Source organism: Macrotis lagotis, chromosome X (genome assembly GCF_037893015.1).
Source record: "Macrotis lagotis isolate mMagLag1 chromosome X, bilby.v1.9.chrom.fasta, whole genome shotgun sequence".
NCBI lineage: Eukaryota > Metazoa > Chordata > Mammalia > Peramelemorphia > Peramelidae > Macrotis > Macrotis lagotis.
This window is the reverse complement of record NC_133666.1, coordinates 644,567,128-644,586,816: the sequence shown is the minus strand read 5'-3', so window position 1 is coordinate 644,586,816 and position 19,689 is coordinate 644,567,128. Positions and strand designations below refer to the sequence as shown.

At 40.7% G+C, this 19,689-nt stretch overlaps 1 protein-coding gene and 1 non-coding gene across 2 annotated transcripts in view; one reads left to right on the top strand and one right to left on the bottom strand.

Annotated features, from left to right (window-relative positions):
• Window positions 1-19,689, top strand: part of SBNO2 (strawberry notch homolog 2) — a 213,205-nt gene that overhangs the window by 5,370 nt on the left and 188,146 nt on the right. The gene's annotated exons all lie outside the window — the stretch shown is intronic.
• Window positions 8,998-9,104, bottom strand: LOC141503624 (U6 spliceosomal RNA). The gene has a single exon (XR_012472969.1). It is a non-coding gene; the product is annotated as a U6 spliceosomal RNA (small nuclear RNA).

Sequence of the window (19,689 nt, the reverse complement as noted above, 5' to 3'; positions counted from 1 at the left end):
TGAAGTCTTTAGTTTTATATTGGAATTACTTTGGTGTAAAAAGGCTGAATTTCCTGGGTAGATGTACTTCACAGGAATATTCTGAATTTAAAAAAAAACAACAGAATGAAGGTTGATGGATGAATCTTTTTTATGCTCTGGTTTGGTTCTAGTTAGTCGGTCTTTAGAAAGACAAGGTATTTACCTCCATCTTCATTCTCTTCATTAGAGCATCTTAGCATTGGAAGGGATGTCTGACGATACCTAAGACAGCATTCTCATTCACCCCTGCTTCATTGTCACTAATGATGCTCAACACTGACTTCTGAAGTATTCTCTTCTATAGTAGGATAAACCTGATTGTTTCGGAGTTCCCTCTGTGGGTTGAGAGTAAATCTACTTTTCTGTAACTTCTAGCCTCCTTCCTACTTTTATCTTCTGGGACTACATGGAAAAATCTGCCTGTTTTCCTGACAGCTTTCTAGACAATTGGAGGACCCAGGAGTGTTCACCGTAAATCTTTACTTCTCCAAGAGTAATTCTCTGTGGTTCCTCCTGGTTACATTTTCTGGACCTGCTTCAGGTTGTTGGTTTTCCCTCCTAAAATGTGCCCATGACTGGACTCAGTACCCCAGATGTGGTCTGCCCATAGCTTTGAATAGTGTGACTAGTTTTTGTCTTCCTTTGGGACATTGGATTTCTATTCATTCCAGATGTGACTTCTTTAGATTTGTTAGTTGCCAGGTCACACTCTTGACTAATACTGAGCTTGTAGCTATGAAAAATCCCTAGGTCTTTTTCACAAGAATTTCTCTCTGGCTAAGTTCTCCCCTTTCCCCTTCTTCCTTTAATCATGTACTTGTGCAATTGCTTTTTTTGACCCCCAAACACTATATTTATTATTTTTAATGTTATTTTATTTAATTTTTGCATTTATCCTTAATAAATTTAATCACCTAGTTTCTGTTCATTATTCTAGCTTTTCCAGATCTTTTCAGATTTCTAAAAGCATTCGTCAGTGTATTATTTGTGGAATGAATGAATGTGTAAGTGAAATAGAAAAAGGGTTGACTTGATTTCATCTTAGGCTCCATTTTACTAATGCAAAAGTGCGGTACCATTTGTATTTGAAGAAGCTTCCAGAATTCACATTGGGATAGTCTTGGATTCAGAGTTAGGAGATCTTGTTCAACTCTCAGTTCTGATACTTGACTGTGATGATTATTATTTCAGCCTCCTTGAACCTCAGTTTCCTTATCTTTTAACACTTCTCTTCCAGAGTTGTGGGGAAAACTCACCTAATAATCAGTCCTAGCTCTAACATTAAGCTTTTATGTGCCCTTTGTAAACCACTTAACTTCTGAGGCTAAGCTTCTTTGTGGGGGTGGGGGATAACGTGACTTCCAAGAGCTTTCCTGTTCTTCTGTTCTATGATTTGCCTAGCTAACTGCAAGCCTGCAAACCTATTTGTAATTGAAAGACTGAATTTAGAGACAGAAAACTTGGATTCAATAGCTCCCATTTACTTTTTTTTTTTAATTTTTTTGACTGTTACTTTGTTTTTTATTAAATCCCATTTACTTTCTAAGAAATCTTGGGACAGTCATTTTACTCCTTTGCTTCCTAGTCTATTCCTCTACAATGCCAGGGTTACACTAGATGATCCCTCAGGTTTCTTTTATTCGCCCAGTTGTCCAATTTCTTTGAAACAGAATCTAAGGAAGTATGTCTACTATTTGGAGACCTAATGCTTTGTGAATGTGCTGAGTAATGTGGATCTCAGCAGAGATAATGGCAGCAGTAAAGGTTAATTGAACTGCCTTGAAATGGTTGTATTGTAAGACTCATTGGGAAACAGGTTAGAGGGGGTTAATGAAAAAAATTCACTGCTTCTCTGCTAGATAGCTGACTGTTAAACGCCAGAACTCAAGGTAGTTCCAAAGTTCACATCTTTTCCTCCAGTGGGCAGGATGGACTGGGTAGTTGAGGCACCTCCCCTCTGGCTACCTGAGGGGGGGGGGGTTTGGGTGTTGGGGAGGAGGCTGGCAGCTTGAAAAAGGGACACCTGAGATATTCAGGTAATAAAGCCCATTTCTGTAGCATGGGGAAGATTTCTTCATAATCCTGTGAGGTATGGAGAGCAAATATTCCTGTCCCTGTTTTATACATGAGGTAACTAAAACTCAAAAGTATGGTATTTTGCCCAGGGTTGTAGATGGGATCCACTGAAGCAGCACTCTGAACCCATGTCTCTTGCAAGTGCCTTTTGTTCAGTTCACCTGAGCTCCTTTATGTCTCCTAGCACATGTCTTAGTGGGAGTTCTGTGAAAGACGAAATGAGTCAGTGTTTTTTTTTTTAATTTTTAAGACTTTGAAGTTGAGAAGTGATTTGAATGTGTTGTGTCTTTGGTTGTATCCCAAAACCCTTTGGTAGGAGGACTCAAGCTGTGAATCGGGGCAATTAGGGCTGTCCTGAACCCATCTTGACCAGTCTGGAGGTCTTTACCAAGTGTGAGCTTTCAGTTATTATAAATTCGTGGACTTCTCTGCTTGACAGCCAGTAAACATTTATACAATATGTGCTATGTGCAGAACAAGGTGACAGTGCTATGAATTGCCACAAGGGCTGATGAGGTCATCACAGATAGCACCAGCAGAAATATGGCACCCAGATCAAGACCTGGGATGGTCTCTGTGAGACTGGGGATGATGTGCAGATAGTTCTGGGTGGACACTCGCGAGGGAATGAATGTTTCCAGAAGATAGTAATTGTTAGAGTTAGAGGACCATCTCAGAGAAGGACTAGTCAAAGGGACTGGGTCTGTTAATTCTGTGGAGGAGAAGATATAATGGGGGCCATAATCACTGTCTTCAGGTCCTTGGATAAGAGGGAACAATCATCCTACTTTGCCCCAGAGGGAAGAAGCAGGCATAAGTAATGGAAATTGCAAGGAGGCATATTTCTGGTTAACATGAGGAAGGGCCTCTTAATGATAGAACTGTACAGGAAGTGGAGGATGTCTCAAGTCTCAAGAAGTAGGGAGCTTTCCATCACTATAGAAATTAAAAAGAGCCTCAGATTATGCACATAGGTTTCTTCCATGGGAAGTTGGATCTGAGACCTCTTTCACCTTGGAGGCTGTGTGATTCCATAAATAGGATGTAGCTTGTTGATGGACAGCTATGTGACACAGGGGATAGGACACCTTGTCTGGAGTTAGGAAGCCCTAAATTCAACTCTATTCTCAGACACTGTGTGACCCTGGGTAAGTCCCCTGTTTCCCTCAGTTTCCTCAGCTGTAAAAGGAGCTGGAGAAGGAAATGGTAAACCACTCCAGTATCTGTCAAGATAACCCCAATGGGGTCATGAAGAGTTGGATAGGGACCAAAAATGACTGAATAGCAACAAGTAACAGCTTGGTGATATATGAGGGGGAATTTAAGAATGTCTTGGAGAGTATAAAACATCCCCATAACTCTAACTTAGCCATATTAAATGTTGTAGAACTACTGAATTTGGTTAACCTAAAGGGGAATCACAAATTCTGAATCTATTAGTGCCTCCCCACCTCAAATTTATGGGCAAAAATGTGTTGAGAAGTCACTGTTTTTCTGACAGGGAATTTGACTTTGGTTGAAGGATGTTAACTTGAACATCTCTTGTTTTTGAGAGGTTGGTTTCTTCCTGTTGAATTTTTGAAAAGCCAGACCAAAAAGAGACATTAAGCCTAAGACACTGGGGAGGTTCCAGGCTTGGAACAGGGAGAGCTGTTGACTCTGGCACTGACTGGGAGTTGGGCCTCAGTTTCTTCCGCTTTCCAAGAGGGATAATAATATGTGCCTGCTGCACCTTAGACTAGGGCTGCTGTTAGGATCTCAGGAGAGGATAAATGCATTAAGTACTTTGTAAAGAGATGGGGCTCAATTGGAGAGAAGCCGTTATGAACTACTTGGCCAGTCACACTCACTTGTAGGTGAGTGTAGTCCAAGTAGATTAAAATGTAGTTGGGAAATAGTTAATAAAATTTAAAAAAAAGAAATCATAATTAGCATTTCATTTTAAAGCTGAGCCAATCTGTTGCCTGCAGGAATCCTTTGTACAAATTATTGACTCCCATAACAATTTGAGTGACAACTTAGGGGGATTTCAGAATAAACACGAGATGGGTGCCCAAGTCCCTTATGACTCAAGACCCTGTGATCCAGAAGCCAGGAAACATTATTAAAATAGTAGCCATTAATTATCCAGAAAATAAGGAAGAAACCCAAACTTTGAGGTTCCCCCTTTTATTCCCATAAGCTTTAAACCACAACTTTGTTTAACTTTGTGGTGTTTAAAAATTTTTTTTCTTTTACATTGACCTGGGATGGTCTTTTACTTAGTGTAATTTCCTTCTTAGCAGGATTTAGCAACTTCAGAGTTACCACTTAATCACTGAGCATGATAAGAATATTAATAGCTTCAGCATACTATACTGTGTTCTCTAGCTCCTTTTCATACCAAAGCCAGTCATTCCTGGCTTTAAGTGACCCCTCAGAAGAGAAATGGGGGTTGTCAGCTAATGTCCTTTGTCCTGAAAGGATAGGTGAGTAACTGAAGGATACCACCGTGTCACCCTTGGGTAGCACAGGAAGTGAAGAATGCTGCAGCCCCAGCTAATTACACTGCTGGTATTTGGCAGCAACCCATACTGTCCTTTCTCCCAGAGCTTTATTTTCCTTGTTTTACAAAGGCATTCATTGCTTGTTGCTCCACTGAGTTACAGTATGCGGCTGGATGGAGGAGCCCGCCCAACATTGCCCAACAAGGAGCTGACTGTCCCAGGCGGAACCTCGGGGTGTCTCACTGAGTTGTGCCTGTACTGGAGGGGGAGTGGGAGGGAGCCAGGCTTGTGGTGGCTGTGAGCGTATGTGTGTGAGGATATGTGTGTGTTCATGTTTATGTGTTCACATGTGTATGCCTGCCTCCCTGTCTTACTGTCTTTCTATTGGTCTAGAACTTTAGGGAAGGGACACCTCCAGAGTTATATCTATTTGTTTACAGACAGTTGTCACAACTCTATGGGTTTACCTCCTGGTAGCCTTCTGGCCATGGTAATTAAGTGTCAAGCCACTCACTTAAATGTCATACCACTCACTTAAATCCACTTTGAATAGATCTCTTGGTTTGCCTAAAATGTTGGTAGGCAAAACTTGTCATCTGAGAAGGCATCTCCTTCCCCACTAGCCACTTGCCTTTTCAGGGTGGTGGCTACTCAGAGATTTGGATGGTTGGACTGTGAGTCCATTTATTAGGGAAAAGGGATGCCTTCCAGTCTCTGATTTGTGGGTGTGACTTGAGATTGTTTTATAAGTGGATGAGTTGAAAGCCCTGAGGCAGCTGTGGCTTTAGTAGTGAGAATGCTTGACTCTTCTAAGTCTAGAGCCCAGGGAGAAAGTCTAGTTCTGACATTTACTAGCCTTGTGGCCTTGGGGAAATTATTTAAAGTTTGTTGGCCTTAGTTTCCTCTGCTGCAAGATTACCCTTCTTACCTGTCACACAGGATTCATTAAAAGAGGCAATAGCGAGAACATGTCTTGTAAATAAATACAAAGCAAGCTAGACAGACTCCACATAAGGAAGAATTTCCTAACCATCAAGGTGTTCAGAAAATGGAATGTACCGCTTTGGAAGGTACAGGCCTCCCTAAGTGTGAGGGCTTTGCCTGGGATGTGAGGGAGGGGCCACCTGTCCTGTCATGTCCTGCTGCTGCTGTTGCTGCTGCAGGTTGCAGATGGGCTTGGGCGGAATGGTGAAGCAGAGAGCTAGCTCACTTGAGTCCATTTCAGTCCATGAGTGTTCTTACCAGTTGCTTGAACTATTGTCTGTTCTTCAGTTTCCTGATCTGTAAAGTCAAGGGCTTTGGCAAAAATGATCTTCAAGGTCCCTGGTCAATTCCAATGCATTTTGTTCTGGGGGTTCTCCAGTTCTAAGATTCTTTAGTTGAGTGATTTTTTAAGGTCCCTTTTAGCTCTGAGATTCTAGCCTTGGTTTCCCAACATCAAGTTTGCTGGTTTTTTTGGAACTTTCTCCTCAGTGAAGGAGTTCCATGTATACTAAAGAGAGAGGCATAGAGTAAATTTGACCAAAAAAAAAAAAGGTCATGGAAAAGCAGATCACCTCTGTTACAATCCTCCTCATTTTCTAAGTTGGTGAGATCAAGAGCCGTTTGATTCCCCAGGGACCTGGAGAATCTGAGACATAGGCTGTTTCCACCCTGATGACTATCTGCTTGCAGAATTAAGGATGTCTTAATGACTGCTCTGGCTGGGTTGGAGATTTTGCAAGGCAGAATTCCACAAGTTCAGACACACACACACACACACACACACACACTCTCTCTCTCTCTCTCTCTCTCTCTCTCTCTCTCTCTGCCCTTCTGAGCACTGCAACCATCTCTGGTACTAGGAGAATCCCCTCCTCCCCAAATCCCCTATCATCTCCCATCCCAGGAATTCCCCTGATTTCATGTTTTCTTTCTTATACATTCAGATCCCTGACCATAGTTTGGCACTTTGTGCTTATCATGCCAGGGTGGGGGTCTAAAACTATGAAAAGGCAGCTTAAAGACAGTGCAATCTCTAAAATCTTAGAATGCTAGAATGGCAGAGCTGAGAGGGAATTTGAGAATATAGAGATTGGAACTGGAACAAACCTTGAACAATGTTAGCTTTGAGAAGGCCCTTAGAACAAATAATCTCAAAATTGGGGGAGATCTTGCAACGCAGAATGTCCCACCTGGGAACATAGAATATAGTATGTTAGAGCTGAAAGGGGAGTTAGGGACCTTTTTATCTAGTCCCATCATTTTACAGATGGAGAAATTACTGCCCCCAAGTATCTTATGGGACATGCTTGTGGTCACAGAGCTAGTTGGTTGTGGACTAATTGGACCAAGACTTAAAGTACATGAAAAAAACCAGAGAATGGTACAAGGACTTCATGTAATTCGGTGTCAGAATATGTGGGTTAGACATCATGGGTTTCAGGGAGTCCATTAGTGAACTCTGAAAGAATTGTGGAAGCTGAGTTAGGAAAGAGAAAATTTGGGCCAGTCAACAATCTGAGTAAGCTGGCAAAGGTGGAAGAAACTGGTAAGAGGACAGGCCAGTGGAGGGCTCTGATGGCTGTTGGGGCTTTATAGGTGAGGGGGCACAGGACACTGTCACAGCATCTGAAGGTCTGTCCACCTAGAGGGAAGATTGCCAGCTTTTTCTTCAGTGTTTTTCTGAGTTTATGTTCTGCACAAGATCAAAAAACCCCCCCCAAAACTGAGACCTCATAGTAACTCAACTATTTATTTAGGCTATAATTTAGTGTTAGAATTCCTTGCCCTTGGTTTGGTTTCTTTAACATATTCATATCTGCTCTAGCCCTGTTATGAAATTCTAAAGCAATCATTTTTGAAGCCAAGATAAATAAAAGAAATCTTTTACCCAGTCCCATCTCAGCACTCAGCCCAGGGCTTGGGTGTACTAGACTGGAAACTACACTTCAATGAAAGATACTGTATCTCTATAGATTTGAGTAGTTCTTTTTACTGATGTTTAGGAAGTCATAGATTATTAAAGCTAGAAGCACAAAGCATAGAATGTCAGATCTGAGGACCTTTACAATAATATAGGATGTTGGAGCTGGGAGGGACCTTAAGACCAAGGTTTAACAAAGTTTAACAAAAAGAAACAAAAATACAGTCAAACATACGTAATGCTAATTTGTAGTTTTCTAATTCTGTGTAGCAGGCAGAGATCAGTTTCTAATTGAGTTTGAAGCCATTGCCTTAGCATTTTTGGAACTGGGAATGCCCCCCCCCCCCCCCGAACACAGAACACTGTATGTCAAAAATGGAAGACAGGTTTAATTTGGTCTTTTATTCTATTCAGTTCAACATGAGTTTATTAAACTTGTCAACTGGAGCATTGTGGCCATTCAGTTCTTGCCATCACATTTTAGGAAAACTGGGACCTTTTCCAGGGGAGGGTAGCTATTATGGCAAGGGAACCTTTTATCAGGATTGGTTGAAGGAACTGAGGATGTTAATTCTGGAAAAAGTTGAAGACAAGGAGAGAAAAAAAATAGTCCCCCCCCCCCCCCCCATGCTCCCACGTATTGGAAGGAGAAGAGGGAGCAGAAATCAGCCCAATGGGTAGCAGAAGTTATAAAGGATACAGATAGCTGATTCATAGAAGGAAGGGCTTCATCATGAGAGTTGTGGCAGTCTGGGGATGGCAGGAACTTCCTACAGCCTGTTGGTGGTCACCATAGCTTAGATGCCACGCTCTCCTCTTCCACCAGGGACACTGGTCTCCTTACTATTCTCCCTAGAGGATGTACCATTTCTCCACCCTGGGTGTTCTATTCTCCGTGGCTGTTTCCCATGCCTGAATCTCTTGCTCCTAGTTTATCTGACTTCATATCTCAGTTAAAGGCCTGCTTTCTGAAAGATGCCTTTCCCAGTCCTTGATTTGAGCTTCTTCACTCTGAGATTAGCTCCAAAGTAGCCTGCTTCTAGCTTGTTTGTACACAGAGATTTGTGTATTTGTTCCTCCTTGAAGCTGGGAACTCTGGGAGAGTGGAGACTGTCTTTTGCCTTTCTGTCTTTAACACAGAGCCTAGTTTGTTGACTGACTGTTGTCCACTCTAGAGAAACAAAGAAAATCAAGCAGTCTGCCCTCAGTGAGCTGGCCTTCTCATGAAGCTAGACTATGAAATTGGAAGAGTAATAGGAAATGGCAAAGTGATCCAAGGGCAAAAACATAGACTTTTGAGCCAGAGGGCCTGGTGCCTCGTGCTGCCTCTGCTACTTAACTGTGTGGCATTGGGCAAGTCAGCTGCTCCTTTCTAAGCCTGATTTTGTTATTTGTGAAATGAAATCTGGTTTAGACCAGATGGTTTCTAATGCCCTGGTTCTGAAATCCTTTGTATCTTAGAATCCACAAATCTAAAATGAAGTCTCCTTTTTAAAAAAACAAAAACAAAAAAAAAAGGAAAGCTTCACAAATTTGCCTGTCATCCTTGCACAGGGACCATGCTAATCTTCTCTATATTGTTTCAATTTTATTGTATGTGCTGCCAAAGGGAGCATGGGGTCTCTCTTGCAATCTGCAAATATTTATGAAGTGCCTGCTGGGTGTTTGATGCACTATCTAGAAAAAACAAGGGAAATCCTCCCTGCCCTAGAGGACCCTTCCAAGTGAGGGGTGAGGAAACCTTGTGAACACATGGGAATATGCAGAAGAGATAGCCCTGGTAAGGGGGTGGGGTTGGGGGTGGGGAGGCTCTAGTCTTGGGGCAATCTGGAAAGACTTTTGGGAAAAAGTGGCCTTGCATTCTGAGAGGCCCAGGTGGATGGGGAGGGCTTGTCAGTTTTGGGGCTTAGAGAGGAAGCACTGTCCCTGAGGAACTGTAACAGGCCAGTTTAGTGGGACAATGGCCAGAATGAGGAAGAATCAGATTGGAAAGAGCTAAGGGCTGGGTGGGAATGGTCTTGAAATGCCAAACCTGATATTCTGTTTCATCATAGAGGATCCATGGGACTTTATTGTATAGGGTTGTATAGGGGATCCCTGTTCTTTGGGGAAATTGCTTTGGTGCCTAATGAAGGATGAATTGGAGTGGGGAGTCACATGAGATGGGCAGACCAATGAGGATGCTCTTTCAGTAGTCTAGATAAGAAGTGATAAGGGCTGATGAAGGTTGAGTGGAGAGGAAAGATGTGTGGGAGAGAGATTTTAGAGCTGGAATGATAAAATTTTGAGTATGGAGGGGTTGGAAAGGAAAGATCAGACAATGCTTTAGAAGATTTTTATGTGGTAGCACTAACATACTAGACTAATCAGGAAAAACTTAATAACTGAACAGAGCTTTATCAATTAGGATATTTGATTTGCCAAAAGGGTAACACTGTGGACATTGACAGACAGGGACTACTGGTGCTCCCCAACTCCTAGTCCTGTGTTCTTTTCCCTTTGCCACCACAAATCAGAGCACCTTTCCCCATTTAGTACCAACCAGCCTTCAGTGGACCAGATGATTCTTGCATAAGGTGTCAAGTTGGACCACATAGCTTTCGAACTCTGAAATTCTCTTATTTCAGGAGTCTTTTCAGATAAGACATTTGCAAATCTTTGTGTTGTCTTTAAATTCAAAACTCTGTTGTACTGCCTCATCAGTGTCTAAATAGCATTTCCTCATCTTACCCTTGGAGCATGTTAGATTTGACAGGGATTTTTGGAGGAGTTGGTAAACCAGTTAGTGATCAGATTTGGAAACTTAAGTCTTAGAAAGGCAGCTTCGATTCAAGGAGCTTATTTAAAGTGTGAGGAAAACAGTATGTTGACTTAACTATGAAATATAGAATGTGTGCAAAGTAAATAGGAGGTGAGCTGATGCCTGTCCTAGGGGATGGGGAGCTGGCTTCAGAGACAGGATGACCTGGGCTTCCAGACTGCCTCTTTCTGACCCTGTGGCAAGTCATTCAATCATTTAATGCCCATGCCAGCTCTAGCTCCCTGAGACTTTGAGTTGTTGGACAGTTGCCAATCTGCCTTGGCAGAGGGAATTTCTTTACAACAGAAAAGTCACAAGTCTAACTTGACCCCCCAAATCAATTTGGGGGCACAGGTCTGGGGAAACAGTTTCAACTTGGGGGGGGGAACAAATCTGGAAGGACTTCATATCCAGGTGACCTTGAACTAAGCTCACCTTGGGTGGATCTGGGATTCCCAGAGGCAGAGAAGCAAGAAGGAAGGGTATTCCAGATGTGAGGTGGGAGCTGGAAATGTGCTATATAAATAAATATCTGATGTGATTCTCTTTAATAGGAGCTAGACCAGGTGACTTAAAGACCCTTCTATTTCCTATGTTACATATTCTGTATTTTAAGCTCCCTCCTGTCTTTTACTTTCTCATCCTTTTTTTCTAACGTCCCTTTAAGTTTCAATATTTTGTGTTCTAAGGGCATTTCTTTTCTCTCTGGTAATTCTGTGATGAATTTTTCTAAAGCACCACTTGTATGATCCATTTAAAGGGATGTTTGTAAGTTGCTTACCATTCTCTAAACGGACCACTTTCTATTTTTGAAGTGAATACCCTTTGGTGGTTCAGGAACTATATTAAAAACAAAATGACTGCTTTGTTCAATGAAGTTTTTAAAAAGCTGCTCCATCCTATTGACCTTTGAGTGCTTTCCCCCCCTCTTTTCTCACTGCCTTGTGTGACAGGAAATGCAACCAGCCAAATTAGAATTTGGAGAATCAGAGTGATAACATGCAGAGGAGGAAGGTAGAGTGAAAAGGAGACCCAGGTCACTGATTGAAACTGAAGGAGATTCATAAACTAGGCTCCTATAGTACAGGCTCAAAAGCCTACAATCTCAGAGTTGGAAGAGACCTTGGGAGCCCTCTAGTTCAGTCTGAACCTGGAGAAATTCCCTCCATAAGTTGGCAGGCAAGTCACCCAGTCTCTGCTTGAAGCCCTCCAGGGAGGGGTAAATAACTGCTTTCCAAGGCAGCCCATTTCCCCCTTGGGATAACTCTAGAACAAGCCTAAATCCGCCTAACTTTGCCTCTGGAGATTTTACCCATTCCAACTAATTCTGGCCTGTGATTCGAGCAGAAAGAATCTATACCCTTGGGATGTGACAGCCATTGAATCCCCTAGCTAGAATACCTCACTTAGGTTTGCTTTTCTCCTAGGCTTAACCATACTTAGTTCCTTCAACTGATCTTCTTATGAAATGATATGGAAATCTTCTAATGGGAGGACCCCCCCCATCTAATCATTATGTTTCTTTTTTTTATTTTTTTTTTTAGGTTTTTTTGCAAGGCAAATGGGGTTAAGTGGCTTGCCCAAGACCACACAGCTAGGTAATTATTAGGTGTCTGAGACCGGATTTGAACCCAAGTACTCCTGACTCCAAGGCTGGTGCTTTATCCACTATGCCACCTCGCTGCCCCATGTTTCTTAATGTATGGCTACCAGAATCAAGCACACATTCTAGATGTCATCTGCCTAGGCCAGAGTACAGGGGGATATCACCTCCTCATGACATTGAGCTTTATTTTTTTTGTGACCAAAGATTGCGTGAGCTTTCATGACTGACATAGCACATTGTTGACTCATATTGAACTTGTGGTCCACCAGTACCCACAGATCTTTTTTAGATCAACTGCTCTCTAATCAAATTTCTCTCATATTTATACTTGTGACATTGAGTCCAAGTGTAAGACTTTACAATTGTCCTTGTTTCATTCTGTAGATTTGGCCCACTGGCCTAGTCTATCACAATGAGCTTATATCCCGACATTATCCTTTAGGGTTGGCATCTCTCCCAGGTTTGTGTCAGCTACATATTTGATAAACTTTCTCCTATACTTTTATAGATAACAGGGTTGAAGTAGTCAATAATTCAAAGATGCAAATCTCTTTTTCTTCTCTTTTGCTTTCTTGCCAGCCTCATGCCATTATGGATTTAAGCACTGCTGATATTATTCTTGCAGAACCATGGTAAGAAGTACCATGCCTCTGCCCTTAGGGGTTCAAAACCTCTTTCCAGATTGACATTGAATCGTTAATGACAGCTTTTGAGGTTGACCATCTACCCAATTTTCTGTGGGCATCTTTATTGTCATCCAACCCATATTTCTCTGACTTTTACATAAGAATAGCTTAAGAGTCTCTGTTAAATGTTTTCTAAAATTTAGGTCAGCCACAGCATTTCCTTGCTTTATCATTCATTTTTGTTCTTTTTAGTTTGGTCTGTGACTTTCTTGGTGAGGGAACCACCTCTAATAATGTGGATAGGGAACTATTCTGTAATTTCTTTTTATTTCTTTTTTAAATTTTTATTTAAGATAATGGGGTTGAGAGTGACTTGCCCAAGGTCACACAGCTAGGCAATTATTATTAAGTGTCTGAGGCCGGATTTGAACTCAGGTCCTCCTGATTCCAGAGCCGGTGTTCTATCCACTGCACCACCTAGCTGCCCCCATAGTCTGTCATTTCTTAGAGTTGCCTGTGTTAAGTGACTGGTCCAGAGTCACATGGTCAATATATATCCAAGACTGGACTTTCTTTGTCTCTTGAAGGCCAACTTTCTGCAATTCTGTACTTGCCTACACAACCTCATATTTTCTACCCTACCATGACATGAATTTTTTTTTTAACCAGATTTTTAAGTTTCAGTGGCCTAGGGAACTTCTACTAAAGGAAAATAGGAAACCTGTTTACCTAGGTAGATTAGCTCCTGTTTTGCAACAAATTGTTGCAACCCCAAAGGGGTAAATGATATACTCATGCTCACATACCCAGTATGTGTTTGGTCCTCCCTCTCCACTAGGCCATGCTGGCTCACTCCTCTTCTTTTTTTTTTTTTAAATAAATTTACTTTTTTAATTTTCTAACTATATGTAAATATAGTTTTCAACACTAATTTTTTTGTAAGGTTTTATGTTCCACATTTGTCTCTCTATACCCCTTCCCTTTCCCTCTCTTCTTGACAGAGAGCAATTTAATATATGTTACACATGTATAACTATGTTAAACATATTTCCATATTAATCATGTTGAAAAAGAAGAATTAGAACAAACAGCAAAAAAAATCATGATAAGGGAAAGTCATAAAACACAAAACAAATTTTAAAAATTGAAAATAATATGCATTCGTCTGCATTCAGATTTTATAATTCCTTCTCTGGATGTAGATGTTATTTTCAATCACAAGTCCTTTAGAATTGTCTTTGATTATTGTACTGCCAGAAAGAGCAAGTCCATCACAGTTGATCATCACACATGTTGTTGATGTGTACAATGTTCTTTTGATTCTACTCATTTCACTCAGGATCAGTTCATATAAGTCTTTTCAGGATTTTTTGAAGTCTGGCTGCATTTCTTACAGAAGAATAGTACTCTCACATTGATATATCACAGTTTGGGGGTGGCTAGGTGGCGCAGTGGATAGAGCACTGGCCCTGGAGTCAGGAGTATCTGAGTTCAAATCTGGCCTCAGAAACTTTACCTAGCTGTGTGACCTTGGGCAAGCCACTTAACCCCACTGCCCTTACAAAAAATCTAAAGAAACAAAAAGATATATCACAGTTCGTTTAGTCATTCTCCAATTGATGGGTATCTCCTTAATTTCTAATTCTTTGCCACCACAAAAAGGGCTGCCATAAATATATTTCTTATATATGCCATAAATATTTCTTATGATCTCTTTGGGATACACAGACCTAGTAGTAGTATTCAGCCTCACTCTTCTTGATTGATGCTTCCATTTTCAGATGCCTATACCTGTAATAATATTCCCTAAGTTTTGGCCAGGATTGTTTCCTGATCTGTAGCTTGTAGACTTTATTCACTTGCATTTTTCAGAAGTGGGATATCTTTTGGTTTCCTCTGGTAGCATGACTTCTCCTCTGTTTTTTTCTAATAATTCAAAATCTCTCACATGAGCCAGAAATCACATTTGCCCACTCTTTTATTATCCTACCTCATGGACCCACTCACTTGAACTCATGAAAGAATAGCAGCTCCTATTAACTATTGTGGTCCTGTCCTTTCCAGCCTCTATCTTGGAAGAAAGAACAGAAGTGAAATGAGATGTGCAGCTTTGCCTTTCATCTGTGCCATCTCCTTTACTTCATCTGGAGAGCAACAGAAAGCCAAACCTTTTTTACTTTTCTTTAGCCTTCTTGCCAGCCTCATATACCACAATGTGAATTTAAGCAGGACTGATATTGTTCTTGCAGAGCCAGGGTAGGAAGGAAGGAAGGAAGGAAACAAGCATTTATCAAGGTCTTATTTAAGGTCCAGGGAAGTTGCTGCCCTCTAGGAGCTTATGCTTCCACTGTGGAAGATGTTACACAAAAGGAAGCTGAAGAAGCTAGGGGTAGGGGAGGAAGAGGAATAGTTTTGAAGAACAGAGATCCCATGAAGAAGGAGGAAGGGAATAAAGACTGGACCCATTCCACCAAGAGGGGGGCCCCAGGAAGCCCTCACCCATGGGAGAAGGGAGCCATGCTGTCGTGAGAACCCTGAAGGGACTGTTGTGGGGTGAGCAGGCCCCAGATACTGAGGGGCAATCCAGTATGAAACAGGAAATGAGACCTGTTTTGGAAGCCTGGAAGAATGGTAACCTCTATCATCTGCCCTTGCTTCCACCTTCCATTCATGCTTTTTAAAAAAAAATAACAAGTTGTTTGGTGAGTTACTTTTGTATTCATATCTGTTCTTTAGGCAACTCCCCTTTTTTCGTCATTAGAACTATTTTTTTTTTTGGTGGCTGTCTTCAGAATTCACTTTGGAGAGTTTCCTGTTGGCTGACTTCCTTGAAGGATTAGAGCCTAGGAGATTTTACTTCTCCTTTGTCTGAATACTTTGAAATCACTGTCTTTAAATCTAGGCTGTAAGTCAAACTATTCCCACACTTCCTCTTCTCTATCACAGATTCTAAGATGGCATGGCCACAAGGCTCTCATCATTCCTACCCCAGCAGCAGATCTAGAATATAGGCTCCCCTTTTGTTCAGAAGGTGGAGGCCTTTGAAAGAGTAAGAGTAATCCTTAAAGTAAGGACATTTCAGCTGCTTTTTTTTGGGGGGGGAGAGAAAGACAGAAAGATAGAGAGAAAATAGAGACAGAAGACCCAATAAACTTCTGTATATTTGAAAACAAGTCATTAAACATCACCATGCCAAATGGTGAGGATACAAAGAAAAGGAGCCATAGTCTAATGGGGGAGACAATATACAAATACTTAGAAACAAAATGTGTAGAGGATAAATTGGAGATGATAACAGAGGGAAGGTCCTAACATTTATAGGGACTGTTTTTTTTTCAAAATTTTTTTAGTTTTTTTTTTGCAAGACAGTGGGGTTAAGTGGCTTGCCCAAGGCCACACAGCTAGGGAATTATTAAGTGTCTGAGACTGGATTTGAACTCAGGTACTCCTGACTCCAGGGCCAGTGCTCTATTCACCTAGCCATCCCTGTAAACAATGTTAACCCTTCTTCTCCCACCCTCCCCCTTACTATTTTTGAATAAGATGCGTTTTTGTAGAGCCTTCTTTTAGTAGTATCCTAGCAAGACTTGGTAAACAAATATTGTGCATTTATACTTAGACATTTGAGTCTTTAGGTTTTATTGCTAGCTTTTTTGCTTGATTTTGTTACCTATTAATTTTAGGGCATTCCTTCTGTCCATTATTATTATTATTATTGTGATCAATAATTCCTAGCTGTGTGGATATACCTAGAGACAGAATATTTTGCTTCTTGAATAGGCAGGAGACCATTGTCACGAGATTGAAATGTATGTGTCAGCAGTAAGATATAAGAAGTTTGGAGGGGTCTAGATTCATTCCACTTGGCACTTTCTTTGGATAATGATATGAACAGTTTTATATCTGTATATGTTTCGTAGTTGACATACAGGATTTGCAGACAGAATTGGGATGATCTTCTCTAATTTACTGAATTGGAACTGAAACTTAGAAAGAACTGGTCCATGGTCATCCAGCAAGTTAAGTGACATGGTTTGACACCCACCCCCAACCCAGATCTCCTGACTCCCACACCTAAGATCTTATCCCTGGGCTCCTCAAAGGAATTGTAATGTCATTCAGATGGAATTAAAGGTTTCTCTGTCCCAGGTTCCCTTGGCCACCCCTCTCCCTCTTTTTCTGTACCCTGCTCTAAGGTCTGAAAGGATAAGTAATAAAACTGTAAGGTTGATAGAGCTGGAAGGACCCTCAAAATATAGAATACTGCATCTGGAACAGCTCTTATAACACAGAATATTATCAGAGCTGGAATAATAATTATAATATGAACACTAGTAAAATCAGTGTAGACAATATAACATATCCCTTCAGGCTTAGCCCCTGCCAGGATTCTAGTAATATATAACCTGGTGGTCTGTTGTGGCTATGTGACCTACATCAGAAATCTCAGACATGCTGCTGGTGGACTGCACGTGGCTGTTTTGTGGCCTACAACACTCCTAAGTGTATCCTGAACCAGTTTATATGCAGTTGGGAAGTAGATTTCAAAATAAATAAATATACAGTTAAGTATAGGTGACATTTTAAAATTAAGTCACTGTGTGGCCTGCAAGGATCCTTATATATTGATTTCTTGTTTCTATTTGGGTTTCACACCACTGTCCATATGAGTTAGAATTCTGTATTAGGAGTAGTCTGCTGTCTTTCATGGACTGTCATATGACAAACTCTCATACTCTTAATACAGATCTCAAAGGATCCTGCAGAACTCAATCATTCAGCAGTGCTGGTCCTATACCATTTTTCATAGACTGAGCTATTGACCCCATTCATCTGGATGTAACACTGATGCATTAAAAACCTAAGACTCATGTTTTATAACAGATGCCCCTAGCTCCCATAATGTTCTCTTCAAGCTTTGTGAAGGAACAAGCTTTACACGTCTGTCTGGAGGTCTGACTGAGGCTCTGAAATGGAGTTCCCATATTCCCCTCCAGGGCCTGCCCATACCCACATGGAATCAGGCTGAAGATGCTTTCATTGAACACACAGAGAATATGCATCTACTGCTTTTGTCCAACTGCAAATTGAAATTGTCTGTAGAACATTGAATATAAAGGAATTACAGTGAAGTAATGATGTTTTCCAGTACTGTTTTTATCTGAACTTCATTGAAAAAGATGAGGAAGACAAAATGATGATGATGATGTTCATTTTTAGATGCCTTAATGGATTGTAAAATGCTTCACACAATGTGATTTTGTGTGTTGTGTTTGCAATCAAAGAATCTCCATTTTTTATCAGAGAGAAATTGGAACAGTTGTGACTTTGCCTATGGTCATAATACTCTTAAGGGTCAGAAATGGATTGTAAACACAAGTTTCAGTTGAATCTAAGTATATTGATTTTTTATACTTTCCTCAAAACAAGCAATGACAGACCTAGGAGAGATCTCCAATCATAGGATATTGAATGGTACCTTAATATTCTACTATGAGCTGATATTTATAGAGAACATTAGAATTTGAAAAATACTTTACATAATTTTTCTTATTTGAGCCTTATTACCACTCTGAGGTGAGTACTATCCCAATTTTACAGATATGGAAACAGATTTGGAGAGATTTAAGCACACAGCTAGTAAATGTCAGAAGTAGGATTTGAACCCAAGTCTTCCTGGCATTTGATCTTCTCTGCCCTGTTGACTTTAAGAGATGTGTGTGGAATGTTGAATATCGAAGTAGTGGAGATTTTGGAAATCATTTGGTATAGCTCCTTTTTGCCTTCTAGCTTCCTTATATTATTAGATGATCCAGGACAGAATCCACATTTAGCTCTATTCCTGAATTCTAGAGGAATTCAGTTGGCCAGTGTGTTGTTCAGAAATACTTTACATGAAGATACAATTCTCTGAAAGTACTAGATAGAAATTAGGAAGCTCATTAGTCACCTTGAATAACCTCCTTTTACCAGGCTAGTCTTCATTAAATAGAATTCTGGTTATGTTGCTTTCCTGCTCAAGTGGAGTCTTTGGCTCCCTATTTCTCTAGGACAAAGTTCAAAATCTTTAGCCTCTCATTTGAGGCCCTCTGCATTTTGACCTCTCCCTTCCCTTTTATCCCTATTGCTTCTTGTGCTCCCTTTGCTTTAGCTTCCTGTTATTCCTTTTCTCTTTGTGTCTTTGAATTCCTAGAATATCCTCTCCCTCAACTTTGTTTCTTGTTCTTTAAAAAATACCTTTTAAACTATTTTTTTATATTTAGCATTCCTTAAAATTTTTTTTTAAGTTTCAAATTATTTCATTCCTCACCCCTTGAGAAGGCAAGGAGATATTTGTCCTTCATTCTCAAGAAAGACCATGACATCAGGGAGGTGATACCCTGACAAGCATATGAATTTGATTTGAATGAGGGGGTGCTATGTTTAGGCACCAGCCTTATTGGGTCCAGTGGCCAGATTTGAATCAGGAAGACTGGAGATAGCCCTGGATGTGAGGCAATCAGGGTTAAGTGATTTCCCCAAGATCACACAGCTAGTAAGGGGCAAGTGTCTGAGGCTGGATTAGAACTCCCCATCCTCCTGACTCCAAGGCCAGTGCTCTATCCACTGCATCAGCTAGGCACCTAGTGTTGTGGTTATCACATTTGGCTAACATGCAAAGGGTCCCCAGTTCGAAACCAGACAGAAACAATATTGCTAACAAAACATTATGGCTTTGGGGGAAGGGGGGAGACTTATTAGAAGGCAAGAAATATGTCATTTACAAATGTGATATTATACAAAACATTTCTATTTTAGTCATATTGTTATAAAAAGGAAGAAAAAGTCAAAAGAAGATGCTTTAATTTGTATCAAACTCTTAAATTCTTTCTCTGGAGGTAGATAGCATTTTCTTATCATTTTTTTTTAGAATTGTCTAGGATCATTGTATTACTGAGAGTAGCTATGTAACGACTTAGCTCTTATTGTGTACAATGTTCTCACTTCATCCTGTATCAATTCATATAAGTCTTTCCAGGTTTTTCTGAAACCACTATCTTCATCATTTCTTATAGCAGAGTAGTATTCCATCACAATCATAAACCACAACTTATTCAGCCATTTCCCAATTGATGGACATCCCCTCAATTTCCAATTCTTTGCCCCCACAAAAAGAGCTGCTGTAAATG